General features: G+C 33.9%; 1 pseudogene; it reads left to right on the top strand.

The window, feature by feature from the left end:
• Positions 1 to 7,340: 7,340 nt before the first annotated feature.
• LOC127790986 (NAC domain-containing protein 2-like) lies at positions 7,341 to 10,975 on the top strand (annotated as a pseudogene).
• The last annotated feature ends 647 nt before the right edge of the window (positions 10,976 to 11,622 follow it).

The following is an 11,622-nucleotide window of genomic DNA, read 5'->3' as shown; positions in this document are numbered from 1 at the left end:
TACGGACATGAGAACGAGCGAAGCGATAAATCGCCCATGCACTTGGTAAAATCCCTATAGTGCCCAAACACAAGCCCGTGGTAATGAAAGGAACCCAGATTTGAAGAATTACCTGGTCAAAGTAGTGGGTGGGGGAAAAACGCGAGCAAGAAGCATAATCTCAATCGTAGACCCTAAAAACGAAAGAAAAAAGGCCAAGAGCATGCGAGGTTGCAGGAATTCAAAAACTAGAAAAATTAAGGAGTAGAAACCCAGTGCGAAAGGGGACCTTTATAATGATTGCATCGACGCATCCAACAATCAAGAACCATCTATGAGACCGCCACCTATCATACATTTAAGACCACAAAAGGGCTGTCAATTACTTGTCTACAACGTCCCACCTCCCAAGCGTAACGCCTCGAATCTCGAAATCACAAGCGCTAAGCACCAGAGCATAAGATAATTGCCCCATCATAGGAACCGAGCTAACTTCAGGTACCCATAAGACCCATATCCACCCAGGCATAGCTGGACGTCTGCTTGGCCATCTATTCCAGTTGGGTCATAACACCAACTCAACTCTCAAACTTGATTAAAGAAGCAAATCTACCCGACTTCCCATTCTCTAACTCGAATACTCATTTTTCGAGCATCCGACTTGGGGGGGGGGTGTGGATTGTACCAATCCAAATCGAACTTTTGGCCCAACCCAGCTCTATCTTGGCCCATGAACCGATCAAGCTCCGTCTTGGGCCTATCTTGGCCCCCAACCTAATCCTAGCCCTGTGCTAGCCTAGAACAGCATCATTGCAACCGTATGTTGGATACTCCCACGCCACCTCAAGATCTTATTCTCATTAATCACAGATCTCATCCCTATTAATGAGGGTTTCATCAGCACCATGCCACCGTTAAGGAGCCTCATCGGCACTGAATATCCAATCCCATCACCCTGTAGACACACAACGCAAACATATAGGAGGATCTCTCCTCTTTTTATATAAACTAGTTTTCATTAGAGTCAAGATATGCTTTTCTCTAACCCACTGGTATTCTGTAATTTTATTCTCTTACTTATTTGAGCATAGGAGTACTTGTACGTGCCAGTCGCCCCCGGAGCCCATTCTCAGTTATCGCAAGCTCACATCCGATTGCCTCCCCTTTTTGGCCTAAAGGAACACTTTTATATATTTAATAAATTATAAATATTTTTTTATAAAATTATTAATTCATTTTCAGAAATTATAACTATTTTTACTATGTAAAGTGTTCATGTATATATATATATATATTTTTTAAAAAAGTTATAAATACTTTTATGCCATACAAAGATATATAATTTTCAAAAATTAGTTGATTATTTTGTAACTAATTTCTTATAAATATATTATTAATTTTTAAATATATAAAAAACTTTACAAAGTCCATTTATAAATAGACAACTTGTTAAACAAATTAATTAGCGAATGAATAAAGGAAGACGTGTCAATTAATCCAATCATCCTCCTTTTTATTTGTGATAATGATAAGAGTGGATTTAGGATTTTTTTATTTTGGGAGGTTTCAATTTTTTTTTCCAATCATGAGTTTAGCTGATAGAAGAAAACTACAAACACAAAAATAAAAATTTAACGCGTTTTATATGTATAAATGGGAATTCTTTTCCGCCCCCGTCTCCCACTGTCCCGCGGTCCCACCCCACCCCCATCTACCTCTGTAACCTCTTCGAAATCTGAATTGCCGCCGCCGCGTGTGTCCTCCTTCCACCAAATTCTCTCACCTGTCCTTCTGCAGCTCCAAACCCACTTTCCCAAACCTCTCCCACCGCCACCCCATCTCCGTCTCGGTCCAGACGGTCTGGACCATCTCCGATGCCCCAGCCCCCCCCCCCCCCCCCCCCCCCCCCCGCCCATCTACCTCTCCGAATTGCAGCCGCCGTGACTGCCGTCAATGCCATCGAATCCCCTGCCAAATCCGTTTCCACCGGCGGAGACCCAGATTTTGAACAAGAATACAAGATAGATGGAAGAGGTAGAGAGAAGAGATGGCTTACTAGTTACTATGTACATTTGCTGTCATTGTTGAGGAAGAGGTGAAGACAAAAGAGAGCTGAGACAAGAAGAAGAAGCCACATCGCCATCGCCGGGGCCAGATGTAGGATTTGAGTTTAGGTTTGAGAATTAGAGATTAGGTTCAGGTTTGGCCCGGCAATGGATTTGGGTTTGGGCTTGGGCTAGTTGGGTGGGTTAAAAAATTTATCATTTTTGGGTTAAAAAATTCATTTTAAAAAAACTGGAGCTCACCCTGCACATGAGCTGGATCCACTCTGGATAATGATAAAAAATGACTGTGAAAGTAATAATAAAACAACAGATACAATAATTAACTATAAAGTAATTGATTAAAGTTTACTATAGAAAATAGGTGACAACAAAGCAACAATTGCTACCAATCATCATCATTGCTTACCGATTAATTAATCATTATTAGTATAAGATTTGTGTACAGAATTCGATTAACATTAAGGAAATATTAGAGGGAGTAATAATATTATTATTACTATTATAGTTTTCAACAACATACTCAGAGTTACTATAAAATCAATTGCTAGGTTTTATGGGGTGATTTTACATTTTAATCCTTTTATATATAATTTTTTCTTTAAAAAATTTACATTATTCCAAAATCATTAGATAAAATTAAGTTTATATATCATAAAATGATAAACAAGTGCTAAGATGAGATTACTTCTTCCCGTCCTTTTTAATTTCTAGTAAGAACTATACTAATAAAAAATACTATATAAGAGATTTATAAATGATAAAGAGTAACATCCTAACCCCGCTTTAATTTTGTGTTTTAAGATTTAGTTAACATTGTCATTTCTAATATTATTTTACTAATTAAACATTATTTTGTATAAATTATAATCATAACATTAAATTAATGGAGGTGCAGCATTAATTGCCGTAAATTTTGCTCCATTTCCTCTTCATGCTTACATTTTGTTGTCTTCTTAAAAATATTGTGATCAAAAAAAAAAAAAAACTCAAAAAAAGCGATTGTGACATCCTACCTACTCACTCCACTATTTGTTTCTTCAAAGTCAATTGCCATTGACGATGGTAGTCTTATTTTACAAATTAAACATTATCTAGTACTAATATAATCCTGTGTCTCACTCCCATCCCATCCCATCCCAAGTTGCTATAATTACTAAATCAAACCCACCACTTCCTCGTAAATTTCACCTTTAATTTTCTTGTAGCATTCCATACGTCTTGAGATTTTATATATTTTCTTTTCACTTATCAACTTACTCCTATAAATTATATATATTGGGATAATTGGAGTTCTTGGAGTACCCCTTAATGTTAGGTGAGAGTTACAGGAGATATTTAGAGATTTGTCAACTTAACACCTTGAGCAATTTAGAGAAGAAAAATAAGATGAACACAAATAAGTGGATGACTAATTAATTGATTGTGATATAATTTACCTCAAAATCATGGAGATTCAAGGATTGACAAGTGTTATAAAAATTGGTAGATAATCTACTCACTCTTAAAATTTCTATACACAATTATTGAACAAAAATTATCAATAATATTCATCGAGTAGTTGATAGTTTTTATCAATAACTATTGACCATTCACGAATAAAGTCTACATTTTGGTGTTTGTTATTGTAAGATTCTTCCTCAATTGTATACAATTTCGTCATTAACTTTTAATGATAATTAAACACTTCTTTTTAACTTTTAATAGATTCGAGAACATGGTACAAGCATGCTCGTGTTGCAATTATGTAACAAGCAATTGTATGAAATATACAATTAAAGGGTGGACTCCTTAATCATAGTTTGGGTGGGATTTAGGCTCTCATTGCATTATTGTAGCATCAACAATGACAGTGATCACTTCGATGCTTTAAATATAAAATGTTCAATGATTTGTTTAATAGCCCTAAAGTTCCGATGATGATGATTAATCATAGTTTATGTTCTAAGGAACAACCCAAAAAATTATTTTTGGGTCCGTTTCTACCTGCAGAGCTGTGATTAAACAGACGATCAGAAGGCATTTTGTAGTTTGATTGAGCTGAAATTTAGATGATACGTTCGAACTTCATAGGTCTAGGATCTGAACGGTGAAGATCTGATTTGGAGGCCAAAATCATTGGGAATTGAACAGTTTTTGTACTAACTTGTGATTTTTAGTTTCTGCCTACGTAGTTGTGATCAAATAGATGATCGGATCATGTTTTGTGGTTCGATTTACCTAACATTTGGCGGGTACATTCAAGACTCATGGTTTTAGTTTTTGAACGGTGAAGATTTGATTTGGATGACAGGATCATGTTTTTGTACTATAAAATAAATTGTTAGATTTTATGGGCTAATTTTACATTTTAGTCTTTTCATACATACTCTTTTTTCTTAATTTTTTTTTACATTATTCTAAAATCATTAGATAAAATTAAGTTTATATTTATCACGTGCTAATATGAGATTATTTCTTTCCGTCCTTTTTAATTTCTAGTAAGAATTATACTAATAAAAAATACTATGTAAAAGATTTATAAATGATAAGAGTAACATCCTAATCACTCTTTAATTTTGTTTTTCAAATTTAGTTAACATGGTCATTTCTAATATTATTTTACTAATTAAACATTATTTCGCATTAATTATAATCATAACATTAAATTAATGAAGGTGCAGCATTAATTGTTGTAAATTTTGTTCCATTTCCTTTTCATGCTTACATTTTGTTGCCTTCTTAAAAATATTGTCATCACAAAAAAAAAAAAAAAAAAACTCAAAAATGTGATTGTGACATGCTACCTACTCACTCCATTAGAAAGACTATTTATTTCTTCAAATTCAATTGCCATTGACTTTGGTAGTCTTATTTTACAAATTAAACATTATCTAATATTAATATAATCCTCACATCTCACTCCCATCCCATCCCATGTTGCTATAATTACTAAATCAAACCCATCACTTTATCGTAAATTTCACCTTTAATTTTCGTGTAGCATCCCATAGGCCTTGGGATTTTACATATATTCTTTTGATTTATCAATGTACTCCTATAAATTATATATATTAGGATAATTGGAACTTTTGGAGTACCCCTTTGTGTTAGCTAAGAGTTACAGGAGATATTTAGAAGTTTGTTAGCTTAACAATTGCTTAAGCTTAAGCAATTGAGAGAAGAAAAATAGAATGAACAAAAATAAGTGGATGATTAATTAGTTGATTGTGATATAATTTACTTCAAAATCATGGAACTTCAAGGATTGACGAGTGGTATGAAAATTGGTAGATAATTTACTCATTCCTGAAATTTCTATATACAATTGTAAAACAAAAATTGTTAACAATATTCATTGAGCAGTTGACAATATTTAATTTTGAAAAATTGTTGATCATTCATGAAAAAGGTCTACATTTTTTGGTGTTTGTTGGTGCAAGATTCTTTCTCAATTGTATACAACTTGGTCATTAACTTTTAATAATAATTAAATATTTCTTTTAACTTTTAATGGATTCGAGAACATGGTACAAGCATGCTCGTGTTGCAATTATGTAACAAGCATTGTATGAAATATACAATTAAAGAGTGGACTCCTTAATCATAGTTTGGGTGGGATTTAGGCTCTCATTGCATTATTGTAGCATCAATAATGACAGTGATCATTTCGATGCTTTAAATATAAAATGTTCAATGATTTGTTTAATAACCCTAAAGTTCCAACCACGATTAAATTAAAGAGGTGAAGACCTACCTAGTGAAAGTTGGACTTCGTGTGAATATTCTCATTCATCGTTTTCAATCAAACCAGCTCAATGGGCTCCCAATCGTCTTGATTTGGATTCCGCGGGGGACATTTGTGGGGTCTAATGTCCGCCAATGATTCGAACATTAAGCACGCATACATCATATCGATCATTGGGAATCCCGCAGAGAAGTCAATCTTTCACCACGTTCAATGTTACAAATGGATACTTTGTGACATAAAATATAATAATTTAAAAAAATATAATTACAAAAAATATAATAATTGTTGAGTTAAAATCTATGTGATAAATCTCACTTTAACAGAATTAAAATTTAGTTGTGAATGTTTATCTTTTAAGGAACAACCCAAAAAGTTATTTTCGGGTCTATTTTTATCTGTATAACTTTGATTAAACAGACGATTAGAAGGTATTTTATAGTTTGATTGAGCTAAAATTTGCATGTTATATGCAAGCCTCGTAGGTCTAGGATTTGAATGGTGAAAATCTAATTAAGTTGCCAAAATCCTTGGAAATCGAACCGTTTTTGTAATGATCTGTGGTTTTTAGTTTCTACATGCATAGTTGTGATCAAACAGAAGATCAAATCGTATTTTGTGGTCTGATTTAGCTGAAATTTTGCAGATACATTCAAGACTCATGGTTTTAGTATCTGAACGGTGGAGATCTGATTTGGAGGCCAGAATTCTTGGAAATCAAGTCCTTTTGATATTATTTTTTGGTTCAATTTGTTCTTCTTTAATTCTTTTGTTATTTCATTGATTTGAGATAAATATAAAAAAATTTACAAACTTCATATATAAATACATTACTTGTTAAACAATTTAATTAACAAGCAAAGTAACAGGCTAAAAGAAACACGTGTCAATTGATCCAATCATCCTGCTCTTCATTTGTGATGATGGTAAAAAATGGCCATGAAAGTGATAATAAAACGATAAATACAATAATCAACAATTGCTACCAATCATCATGGTTACTTACGTTAGGTTATGTTACGTTATGATTAATTAGTTATTATTAATATAAGGTTTGTGTACATAATTGGATTAACATTAAGGAAATATTAGAGGGAATAATAATAACATTAATATTGTTATTATAGTTTCCAACCACATATTCCTAGGGGTGTGCATTCGGTTAAATCGAACCGAATCGTCTCTAAGTATATAATCGAACCGAGCCAAAACACTAACCGAACTGATTTTTAGTTTGGGCTAACTGAACCGATAATCGAACTGGAAAATCTACCCAACAACCGAACCAAATTGAATCGAATTTAAGTAAAAACCGAACTAACCGAGTTTGAATTGAGCTAACTGAATCGAAAACACACCCAAAAGTCCAAAACCAAACCAAACCAAAGAAATCTAAACAAAAAAGAAAAGAGTTGCAGTCTGCATCATCCTCTGCTGATCTGCATCATAATAAGACCATATATAGCCAATACACAATGCCCTTCTTTCAGCAACCATCTTGATCGATCCTATCGGCAATTAACTTGCTAACTACCTAGGTACTTTCATCAACAAAAAGAGAGCCTTCTCCAATGGAGGAAAACTACAATTCGGACATCCAACTTCCACCAGGTTTCAGATTCCACCCATCCGACTAGGAGCTCATCATATACTACTTGACAAACAAAGCAACATCAAGTTCACTGCCAGCATCTATTATTGCTGAAATAGATCTTTACAAGTGTGATCCATGGGAGCTTCCAAGTCTGTGTAGTGCACAAAACCAAATTCTAATTAGTCCTTTACTGTTCTGTTAATAGAACTTTGTTTTCCTTTATACAGGCAAAGCATTGTTTGGAGAGGAGGAATGGTATTTCTTCACCCCAGGGGATAGAAAGTACCCCTATGGAGTGAGGCCTAATAGGACGGAAGCGTCAGGTTATTGAAAGGCCACAGGTACCGATAAGCCCATTCTCAGTTCATGCGGTGCAAAGATTCTAGGAGCGAAAAAAGCTATGGTTTTCTACAAAGGACGCCCTCCTAAAGGGGCAAAGACAGAATGGATCATGCACGAGTACAGACTGCCGGAATCTTGCAGACCGTTAATGGAACTATATACTTAGTGATAGTTATTAGTTATGCACTCCAGTTAAGACTACTAGTCTAGTGGTTAATTATAGTAGCAAAAGATAAATGGCCAGTTTTGTCTCATTCCTCTACTAGGTAAGATGGAGATAGAGGTAATACTAACACATTGCCTAAGAAGGCCAGCCAGTAAAAGCCTCCAGGTCTCGGGAAGTGCCATGCAAGTCTGGGAGTGGGAGCTTTCATCAAAGTGTATAGACTTAACAATGCTATGCAATTGTTGCCACAAAATAAGGCACATGCTTACAGGACAATGCAAACCGACCAGCAACCCTAAATACATTATACATAATCCAAACCCTTCAAAAAGGAAACAAACAAATTGTGTATAACTTAGAGAAATATTATCTACTCATATGCTAATACCATCCAAATATATTGGCAACCAGAAATATTTAACCATCCAAATATTTAAACAAACAAACAAATTTGGATGCTAATACCATCCAAATATATTGGCACCCATTACTCTTAACCATGCATTGGAATGACACTAGTCACTAGCAAGAGCAGATTTTAAAATGTGCACATAACAAACCTTATCTCCAGCTTTTCCAACCAAATCCAGTATCCAAGCTTGAATCAGAATAAGCAACAACTGCAAACAACAATTTAAGAACAATATCAATTAAATATTTCAGAAAAAGAGGCACGTGAAGTCCAGGAAAAGCATATAACAATGCCTCAAATTATTAACACCAATTCTAGTGCGCAAGATGAGAAAAATGGCATAGCACTGAAACAAAAAACATATACTAGTGCTAGAATACAACTTTTACATGCCACAACATTGAAACAAAAAACATATACTGAAACAAAAAACATATATTGGACGTTGAGTTGTTGCTATTTATGATAATCTTTGACAATTCTAAAATCAATATACAAAATGAATTAGTTAATATCAAAGTAACATGTATTGAACTAACTCTTGAGTAAATTTAAAAAAGAATAAAATTGAGTTTTATCTTCTTCAAGTTGTTCAACATGCTCTAAATTTTCTTCAATACTTATTGGGGTGGTAGATGACCGAAGCCAATCTTGCGTACAAATCAAGCTTTCAACCACTTTAGGAGATAAAGAGCTCCTAAATGGATCAAGTACTCGACCCTAGTGCTGAATGCAGACTCAGATGCAACAGTAGAAACTGAAATTGATAATATATCTCGAGCCATCGAAGACAGAATAGAAAACCTATGACAATTTGCTTTCCACCATTTCAAAATGTTGAATTCTTTAACTAGAGGCTCACACACTTCACTAATATACTTATCCAATTCCGAAGGCACAATTGTAGGTCCACTACCACTGCCACACTTATGTTTTTTGAAGCGAGAAAAAAATGGATTTTCAAAGTCGTCCTCGTCATTCGCCACAACAGTTAGAGTAGACACTTCAGATGGCTCTCCAACATCACCTTGAGGTCCCAACTTTTTTTTATATTCCTCAAATAAAGCATGTAGGGAATTTTTTAATAACAAAACTACACCCACTCCTCTCTCACCCTAAAACATCTCTTTCAGTACATATTCCATATATTCTAACTTGTACCTCGGATCAAGCACCACAACAATATAAATTAAGTGATTTGTTTTGTATGGATCCCTCCAATATTTATCAAACCTTTCTTTCATTTTTATAGCCATTTCCACCATTTCAAAAGTGTCACTCTCCAACCACCCCTGTAAGAGACAATGCATCTTACCAAGCTTATGAAAAAATGTGTTTGAGGTGACATATGATGAACCTGATACTCGCAAAGTTAGCTCATAAAAATGTTTCAACACTTTGACAAAAAGTATGACCTTATTCCAATCCTTTGGCTTCGGTCTCCCATCTATAGTAATAACTTGGTTTAAATCAGTATTCCAATTACTTGTACTAAGATCAAGTTTAAAACAAGGATCTTCTTCATCAAATCTCTCAAAAGCCCTCTCAAACTTTTGAGCGGTCTCTAACATCAAGTAGGTGGAGTTCCATTTAGTTGCAACATCCAACGATAACAAACCCTTACATTCAATTTTTTCCATTTCAGCATATTGTTTGAATGTTCTCAATCTTGCTGAGGATTGTCTAACATATCTCACTGCATCCCTAACTCTTGTTACCGATTTATTTAGATCTTTCAACCCATTTTGTACAACTAGATTTATAATGTGAGCCACACCTCATATGCAAATGTTGCCCATTCATAATGCTAGTATCCCATTTTGCCATTTTTTTTCTTGAAATTAGCCACAACAACATCATTTGAACTAGCATTATCCATTGTCAAAGTAAAAACTCTATCAAGTTTCCATCCCATGAAATATTTCTCAATTGCCATAGCAATGGCATCACCCTTATGACTAGATATTGGATAAAAGTTTAAGATTTTTTTCTTCAAAATCCAAGTATTGTCAATGTAGTGCACTGTCAAGCACATATAATTCTTCCTTTGAATTGAAGTCCAAGTGTCAGTGGTTAAGCAAACTCTTTGAAAAGATTTTTTTAACTCATTCATCATGTTCAATCTCTCTTCATTGAATAACTCAAAACAATCGCGCGCCATAGTCCAACGTGAAGGAAATCGAAATTTTGGACAAATAACATTCACGAAGTGTCTAAACCCCTCACGCTCAACAAACTTGAAAGGTAGCTCACCTACCATTAGCATATGACCTAAAGCCTTTCTTGCGAGCACTTGATTAAATTTCTAATTAACCATTGAAGCAACATTATCACAACCCTCTCTCTTACCCCCTGTTGCAGTTGATTGAAAATGTAATTCCATTTGACAAGATTCTACAGCATGAGGGCGTTTTTACAATTTCCCATATGATTTCTTAAAGCTGTAGTCCCATTTTTTTTTGGATCACAATGGAACTCCTTAGAACAATAGTTGTATCTCCCTTTAATCTCACCCTCTAAATTTGTAAACTTTGTAAAATGATCCCAAACCTTTGACCTAGCTCTTCTTGATTTTCTCTTTGCCTTCCCAAGTGATGTTGCACCTCTATCATTTTCTAGTTAGCTATCTTGAGTTGGTGCTATTGGTGCAGGCCTTGAACTATCATCCACACTAGGGATATTTGTGGTGTGAGTCATGTCTTCTTCTCTTGCCATCTAAAATTAGATTATTAATACAATTAACAATTGTAATTTTAATTTAAATATATTTAAAGAGTAAAGAGTAAAGAGTAATTGACAATTGTAATTTTCTTGTTGATTATAGTTGGAAAGGGAATTTATGTACATAAATTAGGAAACCCAACACATGAAAACAAGAATCAATTACAAAAATACCATATAACAATAGTAGTATAACTTAATGTACATTGCAAGAAGAGGATGTTGAGACTGCCATTTCGAATGAAGTGCCAGTATAATAACACTTATACTCCCTGTTACATTATAATAATATTATCAAAATTAGTCTATTTCAAATAATAGTAACACTGTCATTACTATTATTTGAATGGGCTTGGAAAGATAACCTTAGTGGGGTTTAAATAATACAACCACTAGCATCCATAGAGGGGTTTAATTAAAATATTGCTATTAATTAAATGTATTCTACTATTAATAACTTAATTAAATAGTGTTGTTAATTAAATATATTCTGTTAGGTTATAAAGAGAGAGAGCCAAAAAAGAAAACAGAAAGCAGAAGAGAAAACCCTAGTTTCTAATTCTAGTGAGTTCTTTTCTTTCAATTAAATGTATTTTGTTAATTAAATGTATTTTAGTT

Source organism: Diospyros lotus, chromosome 14 (assembly GCF_014633365.1).
Source record: "Diospyros lotus cultivar Yz01 chromosome 14, ASM1463336v1, whole genome shotgun sequence".
Classification (NCBI taxonomy): domain Eukaryota; kingdom Viridiplantae; phylum Streptophyta; class Magnoliopsida; order Ericales; family Ebenaceae; genus Diospyros; species Diospyros lotus.
Note: the sequence above shows the minus strand (reverse complement) of the source record. Positions and strands in the feature narration are given on the sequence as shown.